This window comes from Rhineura floridana, chromosome 13 (genome assembly GCF_030035675.1).
Source record: "Rhineura floridana isolate rRhiFlo1 chromosome 13, rRhiFlo1.hap2, whole genome shotgun sequence".
Classification (NCBI taxonomy): Eukaryota; Metazoa; Chordata; class Lepidosauria; order Squamata; family Rhineuridae; genus Rhineura; species Rhineura floridana.
In genome coordinates this window covers 4876153-4900284 of record NC_084492.1, presented here as the reverse complement: position 1 = coordinate 4900284, position 24132 = coordinate 4876153, and the positions used below count along the sequence as shown (strand labels likewise).

General features: G+C 44.4%; 1 protein-coding gene across 6 annotated transcripts in view; it reads left to right on the top strand.

Annotated features, from left to right (window-relative positions):
• Positions 1-24132, top strand: part of CHST8 (carbohydrate sulfotransferase 8) — a 395568-nt gene that overhangs the window by 176214 nt on the left and 195222 nt on the right. The gene's annotated exons all lie outside the window — the stretch shown is intronic.

The window sequence follows — 24132 nt, the reverse complement described above, 5'->3', positions numbered from 1 at the left end:
CATTTGCTCCAACAATGGCTAATCATCTCTTTAATTTTTCCATACAATAAAGGTTCCATTGTCTCTGCATGGCTGTTTGTTTGATTACATTTTTATCCCCCCCCCCCCAGTTCCTCCTAAAGGAGTCCAAGGCAGCAAACAAAAAAACAGCAAAGCAATATAGTTAAAAAAATGAAACATGAAAAAATGAAACATTTTAAAACAGTCGCATAGCCTCACAACTAATGATTTTAAGGTTTCCCGGAACCCTGTGAAATCCAGTCAAGACCCAAACATGTGTTCCTCCTGTACATATGTTGTTACTGACATGTGTAGATGAGGATACTCTTTTTGTCCTGTGGCTGTCCAAACGTTGTTGTTTTGTTAACATTTCAAAACTTTTTTTTGCAGGGGAGGGGTAATCCACTTTTTGGGAAATATTCTGCTTTGAACCTTTGGGGAAAGTGGTGAAACAGCAACAGCAATGGGTTCTGAGTGATTTCCATCTGCCCAATGAGACGTGCCTCTTCAGGCTGGGATCAGGCCACACAGTTTTCATGACAGATATCCAAACTATTTATTATTCATATTTTTAGAACTGTGGGATTCCAGGGCAGTAAACAAACAAATTAAAGCAGCGATAAAACAGTTCAACCCAGCACCAAACCGATAAAACAATTCAGCAGCTAGCATAAAAATACCCATACCTCTTTGCAGTGAACTACACACTACAACATTTTTCTCTGGCCTGGGAAAAAGCGATCCAGTTATTGAGATGCCATTGCATGTCCTATTGTATATTTGCTCTTCCCTGGATGACACATAGTGTTATAGTGCAGAGCATTCTTGAGGTCTAGAGAGCCCAAAAAAGGGTTAAAAAGAAACTCGTCTCTCCTTGTCCTCCCACACTTATTTTGTGAGCATGAATCTTGTTCACGGAAGAGCTGTCAAGTCAGGCAGCAACACAGGCCTGCTTAGCTCCCTTGATAATCCCCAACTGCTGTTCTCCATGTATCCGGGGTGACAGCAGCAAGATGAAAATCGAAATGAATCGCTCAACAAATGAGACACTTTTCAGCTTTGACTTTCCAAATGTGACAATGGCGTTTGTTTTCTCTGTCAGAAACATTTAAAGACTTTCACAAGCTTAAGCTTGTGTCAGAAAGGGGCTTGGGAGGGAGGGGCAGCAGGGTGGGGCTGTGTGTAAACGAAACATTGCAATTCAGAGTCTGTGCTTTAATCTCTGCCCATTGACATTACTGACTCTCACACAGAAGAACCCACCTCTATTTCTAAGCACTAAGTAAGGGGAGAGTTTACACAAGCAGTCGTGACAATTGAATACCTCTGCAACCCATTTTTCTGTGGTTAGTTATGTGTATAAATGCACCAGCCCTATGATGAGATAGAGCAGAGGTCAACAACCCCATGCCCATGGGCCCACAAAGACCTTCTATGTGATCCCAGGATGAACCATAATCCCCCAATTGCCAGCTTTCAATTTTTTAAAAAAGTAGGTTTCTAGTATTTTTAGAACCTGAGATATGAGGTAAAACAGACAGACACCATGCTTCCCATTGTTTATGAGAAAATAGCTTGCTCCCCCTTTCAGGGTTTTACTCCCCCCCACCAAAAAAAAAGCCCCTAATATTCCTGCAGAGATGTGTATGAAACAGGTGTGGTGTGACTACCTTGCATATTTTTCCTGGTACTGAGGAATGGTCCCTGTTATAAGACAACAACAGAATCATTGTGTGATGTGCTGACGGGTCCATAACAGTTGGCCACCCCTGAAATATAGAAATAATCATGGTGAATTCTTTGTTTGTTTCTTCAGCAATCAGCAGCCACCTCCCGTTAGCCACCATTTCTCCCACCCCAGTAATGCTCTGGATGTTGGAGCACTCTAGGGGGAAATGGTAGCCACCACAAACAAATGGTGGCTAGATTAAGGATTAACAAATATGTCAATGTTGGTTTCTCTCTGTTTCTTGTTTTCCCAGCCTTAAATTCAGTTCTCCACATCTGTTTGTGAATATACAGCATCTTAATGCATTTTTGTGTGCATTTCACCTGAAGTACACATTTCACCTGAAGTACACATTTCACCTGAAGTACACATTTCACCTGAAGTACACATTTTGTATGCCATTTTGCCTCAGTTGCAATCTGGCCCAGGAAGAAGAGGGTACATCTCCAAAACTCCAGGGGGTGCAGAAGCCCTCCCCGCGACCCTTGGAGAAGCACTCCAGCTACCATTCTAAAATCTGGCAGGCTTCATCCCCTCAGAAGGGGTGGCCATGCCTTCCAAGGTGCATCCAATTCTGGCAGAGAATTGAAAAGCATTTTTTACAGAACCCTGCGCAGCTCTTCATAAATTTATCTGCCTACAATCTGGCAGTCTTAATCCGCTTTGGAGCGGTGCCTTTAGCCTGCAAGTTTGTTTCTAACAGCTCTAACTCAGTCCCAGATAATGAGCTGAATTAGAAAGATACTGATTTAGCTGCTTCCCAGAGCTAAGTCAAACCTTGTGGCCAGTGCACATCCGAAGTATTAACTTAGAAGTATTCAATCCACAGTATTAACTTCAAAGTAACTTCGAAGAACACCCAAAGTATTGGTTAGAGGTATAGAATGTATTTTCTGTATGTAAGTCATATAGTAGCATTGGCAGAGAATCTTATAGCAATGTTCTCTAAATTGCAACATTTCTTGAAATCTTTGTTCCAAGTGAGTAGCTGCTTATGAGCTTGGATTAGTAACTTCATTTCAAGTGATCCTGCAGGTAGCAGTAAAGAGGATTGGCCTGTTTCAGGCAGCATAACAGTTTTTCGCCAAATGGCTGATAATACTTGAAACAAAATTGTCTGCTTAGCTCCCAAACTCTCATAGATCCCGACTGTTAAGGGACAGCCATAGAAAAGTTCCTTTTGCTTTGTTTTCACGTGATTGGAGCTGCAACACCATCGAACTAAAATGTTCATTGGCTGAAGTGGTACCTGTCCAGGTAAAGACTGAGCAGCCAGGTTCCGCAAACATATTCAATTGCCCAGATGATCATTCATTTTGAAGACAAAACTCTTTTGGCAGTTTCCCAGTATCAGCAGTTGTCATGAGGCTAATTAACTCACTCACTTGTTGATTTCTCAATCCATAACCTCCACATTTTCCAGCCAGCTGCAGGGAATCTTGGTCATAAAAAAACCCAAGGTCAACAACTTGGATTCTGTGCCAAAGGCTGGTGAGAAAACGTATGAAGAACAGAAGCTGAATAAAAACTCTGAGAATGGGCGCTGGTGAAACAGCAATCCTGCAGACGCTGCCTGCCCCTCCTTCTCTCCGCCACCACCTGAACACACCAGATCTTGACAGCCACAGATTGCTTCAGGTGGACTGCCCACGTCAACCTGATCCAGCCAATTTGGTTCAGGATCTGGGCTTCATCTGGATCTGGTGCAAAGCCCTGCTATTCAGCGGCGTACAGGAATATATATTTATCTGACTCCGTAATTCAGTACTCTCAAACCGTACTTTCCCTAAGAAATTTATTTACCATAGCTTCCACTTCTATTAAAGATGTTTTAAAAAAAACAGCAACACAAACATACTCTTTGGCCAGTGTTTCAATAATTTGAACATTATTGTAAATTATTACGATTACAGACATCAATTGCATGGAGAAGAAGGGCAAAGAACAGTCCTTCTCCCTCTTTCTGTTGGCTCTCTTTGCTTTCCCGTTTGATGTGAGGCTTGTGAAAAGCTTCATATCAAATCCACACATCAAATACATCATCCTCTCATTTCTTCATATTCAAAGGATAAGACTTTGTGTTTGCTTGTTTCCAGCAATCTATTTTACTCCATTTCCAGTATGTCTGTTGCTGTCATTGCCTGCTCTTGAGCTGGTAGCCGCACTGTTACTTATTCAGAAGGGGCAGGGTTGCCAACTCAAAATTTTAAGATGAAAAACCAGTGGGCAGAACCAGGGATAGAGCGGCCATATGTCCTAATTTATAGAGGGCAGTCCTCTACTTGAAGGGCTGTTGAGTTCAAGTCTAGTTTAAAGATAAGGAACCTAAGAAGGGAGAAGACTTGAAGGTGCCCCTCAAGAGCGAGCACCTGGATTGCAGACTGAGCAGACACACAGGTCATCTAGTCACAGCCTTCCCCACTATGGTGATATGTATTGTATTTATATTTTAATTATAGTAATTATTTCTAATGTGCATCTAACATACACTTGCATATGCAAAATGTATGCAAATATGTGTCATCCTCTTTATTTGATGATGAATTTCCTCTGTTGGCAATGCATGTCACCATAACTAGGGATGCTTTTTATTGATCAGGGAGAGGAGTGTGGCTGTCCTTGGATGGCCAGGGGACATGACCTAGCTGATTTGGATGTGTTTGGAGACAGAACATAAAAGATCAAGGTGTGGGATTCAAGAGAAAAAAGATTAAACCCTTCCCGCTCAAAATACTGGGTTTATTCATATCTAACATTGAATCAGAGGCAAAAATATTAAATGCAAAAATAAATTAACTGACGGTTGACAACTCTATTGGGGGAGGGGTCTACATAGACTGTTCTACAGACACTCAGATCAGGAACCAAAACTGTGCACCCCTGCCTTGAATCAGTCAAGAGCCAGGACTGAAAACGAGGAGCCAGGTCTAGGGATGGAGGACAAATTTGATGCAGTTCACATTTAAAGCCGAATCTATCAAACCCACACTTTCTGAAATAATATGAGAATCAAAACACAGCCATCCTTCAAAATTCACACTTATCCACATTTTGCAATGCAGTTCTCCCCTCAATGTTTACAAAAATGCATATATTAGGTGGAAATTTGCATAAAAATAAAAATCAGTGAAAATAACATTCAAAAATGCATTATATTAGAAGAAATTAGTTGCAAAAATGTGTACACTCCTCAAAACTGCATACACAAATGTGTTTGGTAGGAGAAATTCACACTAAAACGCTGAAGAATTTTCTTGAGAATTTCTTAATACAAAGTTTGCAAATTGCTGCAGAAATGTGGAGAACTGAATTTCAGATTGGAAAAATGAGAAACTGAAAGAACTGAAATTGACAGATCCTTCCATCCCTAGTCAGGGCCAAAGACCAATCCAAATCAGAACGCAAACAACCTAAAAGGCAGGAATGGAGAACAAGCCTGGATCTGAACAGAACAAGAAAGACCAGAAACATCAGACACCCATAGCTGGTAAGACAACAGACCTCGTTGCTCAAGCAAAGTTCTAGTGAGGCAGGAGGAAGCCCTCTTATCCACCTTCCTGTCCAGGAGGAGCCAATGGCAAGAGTGGATGGGATCAGTCTGGAACATTATTCCCTGAGAAAGTGCAGTGAGTCTGCTTGCCACATGGGGCAGTGGTCAGAAGTTTCTGGAACTTTATCGTGTTGCTACAGTGATGCAGCTTGAAGTTGTCACACGGTGCAGCAGTTCCTGACCCAGACAATATGAGAGAGAAGGAGCTGCTTAAGGAGCCCAGAATGGAGGATGCTGGAGGAAAAGAGCAAATTGGGCAATAGTTTAAAAACCAGGACCCTGAACAGAACGTAGCCAGAGTGGCAGAGAAGAAAGGAAGGGAGTATTGATGGGTGATGGGTGGAGGATGCAAAGGGGCCCAGGAAAGCAGTATGAGGGAGGGGAGGAAGTAAAGAAGCAGGAAACACATGGACAAGAATGCATAGGAATGAGGAGTCTGAAGAGGACTGAAGGGACCCACATTTGTAAGCTGAGCAGCGTCTAGTAGAAATTCTGTTTTCTATTTCTATTCCACTTTGAAATGCCAAATGTTTTTTTAAAAATCCAGTCAGGTTTTTGTTTTGTTTTGTTTCCAGAATCAGATCTACATTGAGTGAGACAGCGAGGTGTGCTAAAAATAGCCACTGCCTGCCCCCCGCTGCTAGACCTTTTGGCCTCCCTGCCTAGCACCACAGGGCCTAATTACCAGCCCTGCAGTAGGTGCTTCTTTTGCTACTGAATGTTTCACTGTCCCGCATTGATATAACAGCTCTTTGAATTTGGCATCTGCCATTTGGAAACCGTCATCTAAGCCTCAGTATTTGCGTATATCAAAATGCTAAGCAGATCAATAAGATCTGAGACCTTACTCCAAGAGGAATAGAGAAAAGGGTGTTCCAGCATTAATTGAGTCATAAGATGGACAGCTAATCATTGTACATGCAGTGTTCAGAATTCTATATACAACCTCATTTTTGTTTTCAAGATGATCCTGAGAAGAAAGGAGATGTTGCCTTAGAAATCCTCTTTAATATAGCTTCATACTTCCACACTTTTTTGGATAAATGGAGCTGATACAAGTTGGATTCTCCAATTTCTGTTCCACTACCACCCCCAATTCTTCTTTGTTGAGATATCCCCAGATATTAGCTCAGTGCTCAAATATCTTCTCAATATTCCCCAGATATTTTCTGTCTTTTATACAGTAGGGCCCCGCTTATACGGCGGGTTCCATTCCGGACCCCCACCGTAAAGTGGAAAACGCCATAAAGCGGAATCCCATTGACTTTAATGGGCCGCGTCACGTGAAAATGACGCAAAAATGGCGCAAAACATCGCAAAAGAGAAAAAATAGCTTTTAAATTAAAAACGAAAGCCGCCGCATCTGCGGAACACCTTAAAGCAGAACGCCGTAAAGCGGGCCCCTACTGTATGTGGTATTTGATAACATATGGAGCTGACATGTAATGCTATTCAGTGTCTGACTATTTAATAGCTGTGTAGAAAAAGGGGGTCAAAGACCAGAATGCTGAAGTATTTTATAGAAAACTGGTTTTATTGCGAGATTTTTTTCAAAGGAGCCCAAACTGGTTTTATTGCAGAATATTTTTCAAAGAAGCCCAAGGCATTTCAGCCTGTAATCACAGGTCTTCATCAGGGGATAATGAACTTTTACAATGGTTAACCGAACAATTTTGGTCCTGTATTGTACTGATAACAATCCTCTTATACTTCAGCATTCTGGTCTTTGACCCCCTTTTTCTACATATCGAATTGGATGCTCACCACTCTTTACCTATTTAATAGCTGGCCTGTAATAGCATTTAATTTCTGATAGGATGGTAAAAGTTTTGCCCACTTTAAGGATTTGCCTGTGAAACTCGGCATGCTGCCCCCCCTCAAAAAAGGTGTCGTCATTAGGAGAGCTGGGAATTGGAGAGTGGTCCAGTTTGGGTAGGGTCACTTACATGAGCAGCTTCTGTGTTTCCTTCTTCAGATGTTTTTAAATCTTCCACATGCTAACCCAACTCCCCCAAGAAGGACTGGCCTCAGTCCAATCTGTGCGCTCAGTCAATAGGCCTTCCCCAACCCTTTTGTTGTGCACTTTCCAATAAAGTGCATACTACAACCACATGTAAATTTTACAAATTTTGTATGCATTTGGCACACTCTTTCCACATAAAATGCATATTTTTAAAATGTATTTCAATATTTTTAATGCATCCCCCCCAAAAAATTACACATTTTGTATGCTTTTTTAAAAAAAGTAAGATATGTATTTTTGTGTGCACTTTTTGGTAACAAAACTTCATTACAATACAAAGAAGTGTGTAATCTGACTGATAGTTGCATTCCAATCCACAAACAAGTTCAAGAGCATCGAATCAGGTTGGCCTCCTACAAAAAGCAGACCAAACAAATTCCTCTGCCACCCTTATTACCAACATGCCTCTAGAATACAATTATTTAATCAGGTTGTAGACCGAAGTTAATTATGCTTAGTAATTTCAATGGGCCTATTCTGAGTAAGGCAATCATTGGCTGCAACCCATAAATGTTGCTTTATTTTTATTGTAAAGCAGAGGTAGTCAATGTGGTGCCCTCCAGACAGTGCTGGACTCCAGCTCCCATCATTTCCAGCTCCCATCTGTCATGCTGGCTGGGGCTGATGGAAGGTGGAGTCCAGTAACATCTGGAGGGCACCATGTCGGCTAGCCCTGGTCTAGCTATGTTAAACATTTTCAGCTTTTTTCAGTTCAGTAGCAGGGAGGTTTCTTCTGAGAAACACTTGCATTGTATGAATGTCCTCCCCTGTTTATGCTGCTTGAGGTCTTTGCTTCCCTTTGAGGAGGCCTGCTGATGCTGCTTCCATACCTTTTCCTTCCTGCTTCCTGGGTTAGTCACCTGTGTTACATAAGCAGTCAGGGTTCACATACTGAGCAGGATGATATCATGATACTAGACAGCCGTCTAGATGACATCATTGAATGAAGTCAATTCTAATGAATTAGAAAACCATTTTTTCAACGTGCTAAAAAACTATTCAAAAACTGAGGTGTCAAAAATGTTGGTCTACAAACAAAACATTCATTAGGCACAGTGTTGTTCCATGACAAATGTACCAAGGGCTTACAAATCTGTTGGCTGTGCTGAATTCTACAAGGGAGAGTCACTTGTAAATTGTACCTTTTGACCTGGAAGCATTTCCTTCTATGGCCAGATGTGGAAGGCCTCCTTTGCTTACACTGGTTAGGTGGTAGCACTCTGCCTTCCCTGTTGCTCCACCTGTCCTGCAACTGAGACCAGACACTCCAGGAAGAATCGGGCCACGTCCCTATCAGTCTTCTCTTACAGGAAGCTCTTTATATCAGTATCAGAAGAAAAAGGGTCAATCTACTTTGTTGCAAAGATACTACTTGAAAAAAAAGATGACTCCAACTATTTTTGTTGCAGCATTGAGAGAGAGAGAGAGAGAGAGAGAGAGAGAGTCTATTTTATTTGCCATCAGGCTATAAACAAGGAAATATGATTCTCTACTAGTCACATTGCTATAGGTTATACATTATCTTAAATTATTCACTCCCATTTAGGACTTTAAAAAAAAAGACTGCCCAAGCACAGTGTGGTTACCATAGCAATAAATTTTTAGAAGGGGATACATTTTCCATGAGAACATCCTCAGGAGATTTCCCTTTTGCTCTTGGGCTGCTCATTAAAGCCAGGAGTAGGAGTGATGGAGCTCTACTTAACCACATCTCTCTGGATCCTGACTAGCTAGACAGGCACACTCCATCTCTGGACAATAGCAAAAGGGCAGCAAAGACAGAATCAGGGACGCTTCTTCACCACTGTTGTTGGCACATACTACTGTAACCAGGGCCAGAATTGCTGGCATGATGCCATCGAGATGCTGGCAACATTTCACTAGTGGAACAAGAGGCAGCCACCACCTTTGGCACAAAACAAACTGGACTTGGAAGGCTGAGGAGAAGATTTTATTATTATTATGAGAATTATTCCGTATAACACTTAATACATAAGCAGTTTACAGAAAAACACGAACACAATATGGATATGTAAAAAACTACAATCCAACCCCATTAAAACCAAAAACATAGCAGCACATTCTGAAACATATTTAGTGTCAGGGATCCCTTCCCTCTCCGCCCACTCTCTCGCCAAGCCCCATCCTGGTTTACAACACACAACACTCACCCGACTAACAGACACAACATACCAACATTCTGCCTTACACAAACCATACAGTTCCTATTACTCATTCAAGCGCACTCATCCCATTCTACTCCCACATCTCACACACATCCACCAGTGCACACAGACACACCCTCCACTCGATGTCTCCCTCTCAGTCACTAAAGCACAATCGCCAGTCACTCCTTCCATGTGACTAAAATGGACTGCAAAAACACCAGAGAGACAATGAAGCCATTCACTTACACAACCAGGCAAACACTGAAGACAAACTTAATAAAATTAACATTTGTGATAAATCTCTATCATGCAGGGTCCTCAGAGATGCCACTGATTTCTTTGCTGCTATCGTTGTTGTTGTTGCATAACAATGTTTGATATTTTTCTTTCTATTTGTAATCCACCTCAAGGTGGTTTAGCACAAGATGGTAGGATAGTTGTGTTAATACTTCTGCTTTGTTAATATTATTTATTTAAAATATTTATATACCACCTTTCAGTTCAAGTCATCGTCAAAGGAGGATACTTTGGCTGCACGTTAATGACTTGCTCAGGTCAGGACCTACCATCAGATGGAATAAAGTGGCCACCTCAGACAACTGACTTGAAGTGTTATGAAACAGCAGCAAAATGTCAATTAATTTATTTATTAGTAGTATATTTTTACTCCCAGAAACAGGTGCTTGTGGGATTTTCTCCATCAGGTGCCTAAATAACTGGCCCAGCTTTGGGACTATGCACCTGTGGAGGGGGCACCATTTGCTGATATTTCTGTGCAGCAAAGAGGAAAGACACTCATTTCTTTATTGCCAAGATGGAGCCTTTCCCCTTCCAGGAGGTTGTAGATTGTCATAGTGACATCTCTTTGTACCTGCACAAAGCTGTTTGTGGAATGCAATGAATGCTATCAAAATCTTTTCTTCCATAACTATAGGCAAAACTCATAGGCGCCTTCTGCATATCAAACCACAGTAACATTATCAACACAATCAAATGTTAGACCACAGCTGGAGCTGCATTTAACGTTTCTGTCTGCTTCTGTGCCTTTAAAGCATTGTTTTTAAATTAAATGTTTACATTCAACCTGTCTGGAAAAAAGCATGAGCACCCCAGTAAAATATTATTGTTCTCGTTAAGATTATTTTAAAGATCCAGTTTGATTCTGTCAGCCTTTGAGCAGCTAACAGAGCCTTCTTGTGCCACGCTTGGGAATGGGAGTGGAAATTTGAATTTGGTTTGGGTGTCCCTCCTCTACCCAGCACTACCAGCTAGGAGGGCTTCCCAGCAGCCACTGCCAGTAGAATGATGCGAGCATTGCTCCCTTAGTGTGCCACACTTCCTGCCACCCAAAGAATGGGTGGGCGGGAAGGAGGCTGGCACAGTGATCTTACAGTCCCCCCCTTCCACCCCAGCCACTGAGCACAGTAAGGCTGCTGATGCAGTGTTCACCTTGCTGCTCCATAAAACCCCACCAGTTGAAGGGGGGGAGGATTTGGACTACAGCCTGAGAGGATATATTTTACAACTGCATTGCAAAATTCAGATAAGTGTGAATTTCAAAAGATAGCTGCGTGTTGGTTCTCACATTGTTTTAGAAGGTGTGAAATTGATAGATTGCATGGCTGAAATGTAATGTAATGTACAAAAATAGGAGTCACATCTAGTGCTCCAGCCTCTTTTGCCTCTGTTCCCGCCCACCATTGCTGCTGCAAGATGGAGATGAAAGGTGAAAGTTGATGGGCTGCTTGCTGTACTTATCCCATCTCCTACCTACGTAGGTAAGTAGTTGCTGGGAAGAAGCCATAGAGCCCTTATTCATACTGACTGTGATCTTGCTCTCTACTTGGCCCCTTACAAGTCTGATCCAGTGACATCCTCCTCCAAAACCGGCACACGAAGAAAGAGGCTGGCTCTCAGGAGACTGGGGCCTTTAAAGGCCCGGGTCTGGCTCCACCCCTTGGCTGCTCTTGCGAGACTGCCCAGGATTGTGGGTGATCTCATGAGAGCCAGGTCATAGATGGAAGGGTTCTAACTCCTCCCTCCCGTCGCTGCCTGGGGAGTGCTGCACCCCACAATTAGCGCCCCGTGCGGAGGCTTGAGGCTTGTCTTGCGGTACAGCTGATTTCATTGTTCTGTACTTGCTTCGCAACCTACATTGAAGTTGTTCTATACTTCAACAAGAATAATTATTCTGAGCTTCTGTTAATTGGTGTATTGAAAGAAGTGGTGGGCATTCTTCCCCTTGCCTTCCCTTGGAAATAGATTGCCAGTGATGAATGTTTTTAGACATTTCTTACAAATCTTCCTGCCATCCAGTTTACCCCCACCCCTGCAAGTTTTAAATTGAGATAAATGTTTACACTGTTTCTCTACTGCCCAGCAGATAGGAGTGATGATCTAAGGGATCGTCAAGTATTCTTCAAACAGAAGTGGGGTTTTTTTTTCAGAGTGAGAATCTCAGCTCATCACTGGGCTTTATCTTAAGCCTGGTGTCGCCAGTGTGGTGCACACGGGCACAATGATTCCTTTGACGACTGCAAAGCCCCTCCCATCCACCCCAAATGTTTGTTTATTTTCGGTGTGGGGAATCTTTTTTATATGGAGTTGGATAAGTCGGTTAAGGGCCACAGCCAATGGTGGGTGGAGCTATATCTCATGGTGGGCAGGGTCAGAGCCAAAAGTGGGTGGAGTCTGCAGTACTGCGGGGTTGCATTTTTAATATGTAACCCTTTGGATGGTTCAGTGCCTAGGTGATATAAGAGAATACTGCCTAGGCACTGAACCATCCAAACGTTGGTTGGTTCTGGCTCAAGTCCCCACCCAGGAAATCTGGGTCTCTAATTTGGATGTCTTCTCTCAACACACACACTCTTCAGATCTGTGCAAGCAATGGTATTTATTTAGTCAAAAAACAACTGTGAATCAACAAGAGATTAGCAGCATAGGGAAAATTATACAAGTAACTTTGAGTCAGAGCTTGGCAAAGTTACTTTTTTAAACTACAACTCCCATCAGCCCCAGCCAGCATGGCCACTGGGAAAGTAACTTTTCCAAGCTCTGCTTTTAGTCCAACACATTCCACCTTCTCCCAAGGTCCAGCTATGCCAAAGGAAGTCTGTGCCCTTAGACCTTACTCACAGTCAGTTTGGGGATGAGGCCAATGAGTTGGGTTCTTCTACGAGCAGAATTTGAGAGTGTTGTAATATCTTGTTCCAGCACAGAGTCTGCAGCAGTAACAAAGATGCATTGTAATAGGGAACTCCAACTTGCAGGTGGCAGCAGGAAGGCTTCTGCAGCTCCAAGTCTACAGGAATTGCTAAGCCAGGTCCAAAGTACTAGGTGGGTAACTCTAAGCCTTCCCTCCTGGTGTGATTTCAGCTGGCAGTGATTCAGCTTAGGATCTTTATAGCAAAGCATAAAAAAAGGTTAAGGTGTCCCCACACTTGTAGTGTGAGTCATTTCCGACTCTTAGGGTGACGTCTTGCGCCGTTTACTAGGCAGACCGTATTGTATGGGGTAGGATTGCCAGTTCCTTCCCAGGCCTTTCTTTACCCCCCAGCATATGCCGGGTACTCATTTCACCGACCACGGATGGATGGAAGGCTGAGTGGACCTCGACCCCTTTTACCGGAGATTCGACTTCCTCCTTCCGTTGGAATCGAACTCCGGCCGTGAGCAGAGCTTTCGGCTGCGTTACCGACACTTACCACTCTGTGCCATGGAGGATCTATAGCAAAGCATAGCAATTCCCTATTTCAAACTTTCCACAGGAGAACAGTTCAGCTCTTCAACCTTCTCTCCCCTTTATAAATAGAATGAGTAGTACCCAATCTCTCTAAGTCTCTCCCTGACCAGATCTGTGACCCCTGCTCTCCAGAGGCCACGTGTTCAGCATCTACCAGCACCCTTACTGAGGGTAGCTAACTGATGAGAAGGCAGAGGTGGCCTAATCACCCTTCTGTTTGTTAAACTAATTCAACAGTTACAGAAAAACATAAGAGTGTGAGTCTATCCAATATGCATATGGCATGCTGGCTTCAGATGTGAACTTTTCTCTGTACTTTCTGCATCCACCATTGGATTGGTGGGGTATGCTCTCCCAGGTGGGAAGCCTGTGTCCTTCCAGTTGTTGCTGAACTACAACTCCCATCAGCCCCAGAAAGTATGGTCGATGGTCAGGGATTATTGAAGTTGTAGATCAGTAACATCTGGAGGATCACAGGTTCCCCACTCCATATAGATGTATGTCTGCCACCCCACTCCCAGAAGGATGGCTCAGAGAGCAAGAGAGGGGCCACAGTGTTCAGAGGGTAGCATGAAATTAGGGCTCCAGGTTTCCTAGCACCATTTTTAAAAATTATTTTTGTCCCAACTTTCCTATTTCTGAGGTAGGTTGCAAATCAGCATAACATTCAAACAATCATGGTAAAAGTGAATGAAAAACAAAACTAACATTTATCAAATATCCCAATTAAAAACTTGTCACCAAACCATCAGTGGCCCAGTAAAGAAACCCAGACTCAGCAACACCAGAGTGAGCTTCCAAAATTCCTTTTCAAACTGGTGAGTTTTTTCAGGTAGTTTTGGGAGCCTCAAAAGGGAAGTACATTTGTGGTCCTCCTGTGGAAGTTTGTTCTTCAGCCACTGCAAAAGGGATGGAGAACTTGTGGCCTTCCCGATGTTGCTGGACTCCAGCTTCCATTATCCTTCATTATTGGACATGCTGACTAGAACTGATGGGAGCTGGAATCCTAACATCTGGAGGACCCTCACAGGTTCCCCATCCCTGCTCTATAGCAATGGCAGAAAAAGCCCCTGCTTTGGACCTTTCAGACAATTGCCACTGTCAGCAGGGTCCTCCCTTCTTGATCTTAACAAATACGCCGGGGATTCATACAGTTTGCCTTTGCAAGCCCCTAGTCTTTGCACATGAACTAATTTTTATCTCTTCTCTTTAAAAACTAAAATAAAAAACTTGTGACAGTGGTGCTAGTCCAGGCAAACTGATTTCAGCCCTGGCCTGTAGGTTTGAATGCAAGTAGGTATGTTATGCTAATGTTATGTTAATGTTTATTTATACCCCGCTTTTCGGCCAAATGGCCCTGAAGGCGGCTTACAGAAAAAATAAAAAGAAAAAATATCCAGGAAAGGCATTCCATCTCGCCTTAACTTACAGCTATTTCAAGGGGCGGTACACCAGTCCAAAATGGTGCAGGCCTGTGGCTCAGGCCAGGAGTAGTGCAGCTTAATGCTGGAGGTCTCCGTCTGCATGCCCTGGGCCCAGGACGCCGACACCACTGGTAAAGTGAAAACAGGGCAGCAGCAACCGGCAGGCCGACCAACTGGTCTGGCCCGCGGACCTTCCGATGTTGCAGCAGTAGCTCCCAGGCCTCATAGTCTTGCAGCTCTTTCGGGGCGGTGGGTGCAACCATAAGTTCCTCTCGGGCTGTCCGAACGACTCCCCGGCGACGTGTGGCCTGTTTTTTCTGCCCGAGTCCATCCTCCGGTGTGTCCTGCATTTCTTAGTTAGGGAGCCCTGGCTAGGCAGAGGTGGGTCTTATCGGAAGAGCAGCGGGTGGTGAGCTTCTCTGTTGCTGGGCAGCCTGTGGAAGCTGTTGTGCAGCAGCCCATTATGCAGCGAGCAGGTGGGGGCAGCTGGAGGTCCTAAAGCCACCCCCTGCCCTCTCAGCAGAAGGTGACCCCGCCCAGCCCAGGCTGCCTCCAAGGCCCTGCCGAGCTCTGCCAGGCAAGGGAGGAGGTGCTCCTACAGGGCTTTGCCACATTTTCAACGGCCTTTGCTATAAAGCAGCAGAGGAGCTGCTTTTAATGTCGATGTTTTCGACAAAGCAACGGATGCAAACACGTTCAGGGATAGCGAGGCAGATATTCCCCATCAGGGGCGACCCCCGAGAGACTCTCCTGCTGTTGTTGGCCCCGCAAGGGTGAAGGGTGGAACTCGGTCCGAAGAGCCCCCCAGGTTCAAAGCCTCCGGGGGGCGTAGCCGATGCCCCCTCCTCTCTTTCCTGCAACCTTTCCAGGAGGAACGGAGGAGGAAGGCAGCCATGGTGGTGATGGTGGTGATGGTGCTGCTGCTGCCTGCCGGTCTTTGTTGAACTGTGTTGAACTGGAAGCTGAATGCTCCAGATAATGGTTCCAGATAATGTAGGACAAAGGACTGCAGGTCGTAGGCAATTGTCCACTTGTTTCTGCCATGGCAGCATCCTCCCATCATCTCTTCTAGTGCCATAATGCACATTTAGCATTTCACACACATTGGAATGTGCCTGGTTTGTTTAGTTTTTTCCACTTAAATCTTCTCCATATAGAAGAAATACCATATATGAAGGAACTTTGAATGTCACTTGGCCATTATCCACTAAAGTGAAATATATTTCATCCCAGTGCTATAAGCTCTCTTCACTGGCTCCTTATGATCTTCTAAACACAATTAAAAGCACTGCTTAGAATAATCTGCAAAGCTCTAAACCACTCAAGCCTGCCATTAGTTAGAGACCATGTCTCCCCTTGTGCCTCTTTATAATCCCAAATATCTACTGAGGAGACCTTCTTAATGGTACAATCTTGTGTCAGGTTCAGCCAGCAAGGGTACAAAAAAAGCCATGGCCCTCAGGGTGTGCCCACCACCAACAGTATGAACAGTGGAGACTGGTGGCTCTGAAATCAGTGGGCCAGTGAATACACTCTGGGTTTTAGTCTGAACTTTTGAGGAGCTGTCCAAAGTCCTGAAAGACTAAATCCTAAAGCAGATTCACTGTCCCACTGGCATTGGAGCCACCAGCCTCCACCATGTGGAATTCCTTCCCATTGCAGACCCACTTCCTCCCACCTCCATATATGTATGGTTGACAGAACAAATTTCATGTGCGCATTTTACCTTTTTGTCCTTAAAATAACGTTGAGGCTAAAAATTTGCATTTTTGCTGCATTACAACTTTGAAGTTCAGCAATAATGAGTGCAATCAGGTGCCAAATGATTCAGCTCCAGAGGGAACCATAATCTAGCATGTACAGTGGCAAGACTCCAAAGAACTGAATCTATAATACAATTAGTATAAACCCACATTTTTAGCACGACATAGTAATTATGCAATTTGCTCAATTGGCTTAGCACAGAGAGCTTCCCATAAAACATTTTAAAAGCAGCCTAATTTGATCAAAATTAGAACTGAATTATCTTTGCATGTAGCTGTTCAACATTTGATTTGCTGGAAAATACAAATCACCGTAACAAAGAGCATGGTTATTTGGATGGATGTTGCTGCAACATGATTTACAAATTACAAGAAAATAAACAGAGAAATGGTGTTATCATTGGTGTACTCTCACTTTGTACACACACACACACATGCTGCCTAGTTTTGATGTCTAATAATAGAACACTTAGCAACCATTATAATATTGGCCAACCTTATTGCAGTGGGGGAGAGGGGGAAGCTCAGTGGTAGAGCACATGCAGTGAAAGCTGGTCTAGGAGGATGAATGGGGCACTGTCTCACCAAACTCAGGCTGCCCTTAGCCAGTCTGCCTTCTTGAAACCAGTCTAGCATGCCAGGTTCCTTAGCAGGGAGGAGGATGGGAGCAAATCTACTATTAGCTGGCTCTGCCTGTCACTGGCTCCATCTACTGTTGGCCTCCATGCCTTCTGCCCATCCCCCCCAGTCCCAATGGGCACCATCCACCATTGAGTGCATGGTCTGCAGACAGAAGGCCCAAGGTTCACATTCCCACATCTATCCAGCTAAAAAAAAGACTCCTAACCCCTGAGAAATAGTGCTAGTAACGAAACAACGGTCTGACAGTTCAATACCTTCTTAAGAGTTCTCAGTGCATAAAATGCCTCTAGTTTGGGAAGGGCGCAACGTCAGTAAATTATTTCATTTGGTCCCCTGTTGGCCTACATTGATGAAAACCAGAGTGGCTGTCCTGCCCTGTGGTGTCAGACCCAGGAACACTGGACTATTTCTTCTTCCTTTCTTTATTGAAGAACTTAAAGTGAACATGGTTCATACAGCAAATAACAGATCATACCGTTTCTAAGTTCCACTCAAGCATCTCTAGGCATGGCTACACACAGAGAGACATTTTCACAACAGTTGGACACATCCCCAGAATTACTTTAACTAGAACTGGGGAGGAGACCCCACTTGTGTGGGAGCTGTCTCTTGGATCAGGACAGGGCGAGCAAAGGCTTTGCTTCTATGGGTAGGTTGAACAGCAGGTTCAACCTGTATGCACCTGTGCATCCTGCAACACATCCTTGGTAACGGCGGTAGGGTCGTCCCAGTCAGCTTGTCCAGCAGCTACACCTCCACACTCTCTTGCCACTCAACCAGCACGTCTCACCAGAAGGTGGATCAGGAGCAATTTGGGAAGCAGAGAACTCTCTGGAGGAGGGGTGGAGGGACAGTTGCCTATCTCATGGGCTTCTGATATAGCCTGCCCAACAGATCACTGGGCCCTTTCCCAAAGTTGCCAACGTCTTGCAGATCGCTGGGACCTTCTCCTGGATCCCATCTCTCTTTGCCGACCCCCTCCTGCAAACCTGGAACCTTCACTTGGATCCCAGCCTTCCTCCTTATTGGAGCCTCTCTGTCAAGAGTTCTCCATGGGGCTCATGACAGTGGCTGACTCCTCTTCATCAGCACAGAGTTACTGTGTGAGTCAGAAACTATACAAACCCCTTTCCAGGACTCTCCACATGCCTCTGGATGCCAGCCACATCACCCAGTCAGAAATCTTATTTACACCCCAAAGAAGAAATCTCTTAAAGGTTGAAAGAAAGGTGTTTATGTGTCCTATTTTAAGAGGACAGCCCCCTTTTCAAAGAGCTGTGTGAGAGGACGGTCCTGTGCTTGAAGGCATCCTCCATTTGAAGGGCCATCTGGTCCAAGGTCCATTTTAAAGAGAAGGGACTCTTACGGAGGGAGAGGATCAAGGGGCTTTGAAGTTGCCTGTCCACAGTGAGCACCAGGACAGCAGACTGAGCAGGCACACAGCAGGTCACCTGCTCACAGGTTTTCCTGCTAGGGTGAGATGTACTGTATTTCTGCTTAAATTGTAGTAATTACTTCTAAATGTGCATCTATACATATAAACTAGTGTGTACATATTGTGTGCAAACTGGTGTCCCCTTTTGCCCTTCCTTTTGATGATGTGTAAGTGGCCACGTTACCTGAAACAGAACCACAGATAATTTGCAGGGGCTGAGTTTGAATGCCTGGAAATAAATAGGGATTTTAACATGGTCATTCTGATCACTCAAAAAGCCTCCACAGGCTTTTCAAACATTCATTTATAACCACTGGAAAATTTCAGTTTTGCTGCCAAACACCCCCTCTGTGCCACCTCCTTCCCCAAGCTCCAAAAGCTTTACCTTAGTGAAGGGGGCTGTAGGCAGTGTTCAATTGCCTCAAAACAGGAGAAACCTCCACAAGGTAAATGATGCAAAGGAGCGTCATTTCCCTCCCCCCCCCGGCATCCTGGAGCTTTACTGTGAGAATTCTGCCACCGTCTTCTTCCTTTTCCTCACTATTTTTTGCTTGGGGAAGGAAGGTGGACTGGCAAGTAATAGCAGAAGTCATCTACAAACCCAAGTTTAGGGATAGGCCTGCTCACATGAGAAGCTGCGAGTCCACCTTGAATTGGGGTTCTATTTGAGCAGGGGAGGGGATGTTTAAATATCCAGGTACCCCCATTTTGCATACTTGCCCTGCTCCTAGACTAAATGGAAGGGAAGAGGAGACCATTTGTTTCCCCCATGCAAGGCATTTTTAAGGAATTGTTAGTGGCTGTCCATTTTTTCACTTAAATGGCTTGCACATGGAAGCCTCTCTACCATGCACAAGCCATGACATTTGGATTGAGGCAAAAGTAGATGAAACAGAAAAACACACACAACAAAGGGAGTGAATACAGCCCTGCAAATACATTTAAATGCCTAGCAAAAATCTTATTAGCCTGCCCACCCACTAGTAAATACATGAATTAAAAAGCAAATGAAAATTAAAAACTGCTGCACATGACCCACACCAAACAAACAACAAAGATACAGAGATCTAGACATCAAAGTCTATAGGGAGAGAGACATTATTAAGATACTGTTTTTCAGAAAGACTGGTGGTTTGTCATAACCTTATTTATTTATTTATTAAATTTATTAGTCGCCCATCTGGCTGGCTGTCCAGCCACTCTGGGCAACGTACAAAATAAAAGCATACAAATACATTAAAACATTAAAAATCTCAACAACAATAATAAAACCTAACCCACCCCAAAAGCCTGCCTGAAGAGCCAGGACTTCAAGGCCCGGCGGAAGCTCATCATAGAGGGGGCATGGCGGAGATCATTTGGGAGGGAATTCCACAAAGTGGGGGCCACAATTGAAAAAGCCCTCTCCCAAGTTCTCACCAGTCTAGCTGTTTTAACTGGTGGGATAGAGAGAAGGCCTTTTGAGGCTGATCTTGATGAGCGGCATCCCTGATGATGTTGGAGGCGCTCCTTCAGATAGACTGAGAGTTACTGTACACTGTTCTACTGTTTCTATTCAATTTCACTACTTTCATGCCTCTAGTCAGTGTTTCAGTGGTTTCCAATATGAATTTGTGTTCTTGGTTCATTGATTAAATTACATGTGTCCATTTGTGTCCGCTGGGTGTCCAAAAGCTAGGACTAGGTGTCCATTTGGACACACAACTATTACTTCAAAATGCCTTGCCCCCATGCTATTCAGAAACACTCGCGCCTGTTCACTGTTGGGAGACAAGATGCTGAGCTGTGAAGATCCCCAGAGCTGTAGACTGTAGCTTCTAGACTGTAGAAGGCCCTCAGCAGTGGCAACATAGCACACTGGCACACTAATGTGGCAACACAGGAAGTGGCATGGCCAGGCCTATTTTAAGCCCATGCTGGCAGGGGGAAGGGTGTTTCCTAGGAGGGTGGTTCCTTTTCCGCAATCCATGCTAGCATCGTGTTGCAGGGTGCATGATCCATGACCCGATGCTATCATGTATCTCAGAGCAGGAGCTACATCTACCCATCCCCAGCATCAGGGGCCCCTCTCAGCCACAGGGGCGCTCAGCCAGTGCCCAGCCTGGCTACCCTCTGGTGCTGGGCCTGTATGTGTGGACAGTGATTCCACAAAAGTGCATAAAAGCCATACAATGTGCTAATGGCAATTAGAGATTTGGGAGAAATTCAATGCAGTTTGCATTTAAAGCTGAATTGATCAAAGTCACACTTCCCAAAACAATATGAGAACTGAAACATCCTTTAAAAGTCACACATATCCAAATTTTGCAATGCAGTTTTCCAAACAATGTTTACAAAAATGCATGTATTAAGGAGAAATGTATATAAAAACAAACATATTAATAAAAAAACCCACAAAAGACATTGTATTAAGATAAATTGCTTGCAAAAATGTGCATATTAGTTGAAACTGAAGACGTAAATTTGCCTATTGGGAGAAAATGCTAAAGAATTTTCATGAAAAAAATGCAAATTGCTGCGGAAATGTAGAGAACTGAATTTAAGACTGGAAAAAGGAGAAATTGAAGAGAACCAAAACTGACAGATAGAATGTTGGAACAACAGCAAAGAGAAGTACAGGAGATGGAAGGACAACAGGAAGTTGAAGCAGAAGAGGAGACTGTTGTGGAGAGCAACAATGAATATGAGGAAACTCTGTGGAAAAGGGTGACAGTTTGGAACGGAAGAGCTATGAGACACCCTTCACCATTGGAACTACAGAACCACTTCCAGGCACTTGAGGATGAAACTGGAGGACAGTTTGCACAGGAAGAATTACAGGAGACCCCACGCGACAGCAAGCGAGAGGCTGAAGCTCAGTCAAGCAGGGGTAATGAAACCACACCCCACAACAAGAAGAGTAGTAGAAGTGGGAGATTCCCTTCTGTATGGGATGGAAACCCAAGAATGCTGATTAGATCCATGGGCTCACCAGGTATGCTCTCTCCTTGCAGGTTGGATTAGAGGTGTGACGGAAGGGTTGCCATCACTCATAAATCCCACTAACAGATATCCCTTTCTTTTCATCCATGTGGGAGCGAATGATAATGTCAAGCAGAGCTACAACAAAACCATGTCAGACTTGGAAGCTCTCGGAAGAAAATTCAAGTACTTTGAGGCCTAGAGAGTTTTCTCATCCATCCTTCCTTCCGGTACTTAGAAGAGGAGTAGAAAGGGAAAGAAAAATACTCCAGGTGAATGACTTGTTACGAAACTGATGCTGACAAGAGGGATTTCGATTCTGGGACCACAGGCTAAGCTTCCTGGAAGATGCACTGCTTGCAAGTGATGGGCTGTATCTGACAAGGACTGGGAAGAATGTGTTTGGCCACAGTATGGAGAACTTCATCAGGAGAGCTTTAAACTGAATCCTAAGGGGGAGGGAGATGTAAACTTGGTGGTAACAACTAACAAAGGCTTGTGCACAGTAAGAGGAACTGAGAGAACAGTTCCAATGGGACCCAGTAATATAGGGCTCATCTACATGGGAGCATTTCTTCATAGGAAATACACTGCATTTACCTTCATAAAAGATTTGTACCATCAACAGTTCCTGCTCAATGTTAGCTGCCAATCACTTTTTCCCATTCACACAAGTAGAAGTTCCTCTGGGAAGGATTAGTCTTGCTGTTTCCTTGTGGCCCCACCCTCTAATTATACATTTCCACTCTTTCTGGTTGCTAGGTGACTGAGCATGCTAAGTCTGTTCTACCAGCTGCAGTACATACCTTTAAAAAAGAAACAGAAGTGCGAATATCTGTGTTATCCCTGCCAATGGTGGGTAGGAAACAGCTGAAATACAAATCTTTGAGCAATGTAAAGGTTTTGTGCATGAGTTAGGGGGAAAAGAAAATAAAGGACCATTTGCAACGACATAATAAAGGCCAGTAGAAAGGAGGAGAGCAATCGGAAGCTGCTTGCCAACTCTGGGGGAAAGTGATCATGCTATACTTGAGTTCTTGATTATAAAGGAAGCAAAAGCTGAGAGTAGCCATATGTGTGCTTCAGGAAAGCCAATTGGTTTTCACCAGACCTCCTCTCTGTGAGACCAGGGTGGCAGATTGCATGTACTGGAGGTTGGGCCCAAAGGGCAGTTTAGGGATTCTGCTCGTGTACCGTCCACCCCGCTGCACGACGGATTCCCTGGCCGAGGTGCTAGAAGTGGTCTCGGATGTACGGGCGCAGTCCCCAAACCTTTTGGTATTGGGGGACTTCAATGTGCATTCGGAGGCCACTCTCACTGGGGCACCTCAGGACTTCTTGGAAACCATGGCTTCCTGGGAGCTGCACCTTATTTCTATGGGGCCCACCCATGTAGCCGGGCATGCACTTGACCTTGTGTTTGTCTCGGGAGAGGAGGGAAGTGATCTGAAAATTGGGAATACTTCCATCATACCCTTGTCATGGTCAGACCACTATTTGGTGAAGGTAGACTTTTCAATGCCACAAACCCTCCGTGGGGGTGGAGGACCCATTAAGATGGTCCGCCCCAGGCGTTTGATGGATCCTGATGGATTCCTGAACGCGCTTGGGGATTTATTGGAGCTGGCACACAGCCACTCGGCTGAGGCCCTGGTGGAAGGTTGGAATACTGCAATCACCGGAGCATTAGACCGGGTGGCTCCAAAACGCCCTCTCCCCCTGAATAGAACTCAGACGGCACCGTGGTTTACCCCACGGTTGTGAATTCTGAGGCGGGAGGTGAGACGGCTAGAGCGCCGGTGGCGGAAGTCTCGCTCTGATGATGATCGAACACATGTTAGAGCTGCAGCGGCAACCTATCATGTGGCAATAAGGGCAGCAAAAAGAGATTTTTATGCTGCTTCTATTGCATCTGCAGAGTGCTGTCCCAGGAGACTGTTCCAAGTGGTCCAGAGCCTGGTCGGTCCAGTTGCTCCGGAACCAATGGAACATGATAAGGTCACCTGTGACAAATTTGCAAAGCACTTCACGGAGAAAATCGATCGTATCAAAAGTGCTATTCCATACGCTGTGGATACAGTGAGTGAGCCAGAGGTGACCAGTGCTGCTCTGGTGGTGTGGGATCGGTTCCAGCTTCTTCCTTCTGATGAAGTGGACAAGGTGCTTTCAACCTTAAAGCCAACCACCTGCTTACTTGATCCTTGCCCATCATGGCTCATTATGAGCTGTAAAGATAAACTGTGCGAGGGGATCAAGCTGGTGGTAAATGGTAGGTACTTTATTGCAGAATTAGCCATAGGCCATGTGCAAGATACAAACAAGAATAAAATGCAAGGTATATACATATATAAAATTTACAAAACATGACATAACGATTCATGTAGAGCTTGGCTGGGCATTTGTCTTTTCGGCGAAGGACTCTCTTAGTTTGAGAGCTGCAACTGCAAAATTAGCGGCCGCAATGGTCACAAAGTTGGAATCATCAGATAAAAGCGCAAATATCATTTCTCTGTCAGAACAAGGTCTTAAGAGATTTAAAATGGGAAAAAGAAATTTCTGTCTAGGGTCATCGAAGAGTGGACAGTAAAGTAAGTAATGAACGATCTCTTCAATGTCATTGCAGCCATATATACATTGGCGCTGGATTACTGGAATACCCCGAAACCATCCCTCAAGATAGGCCGTAGGCATG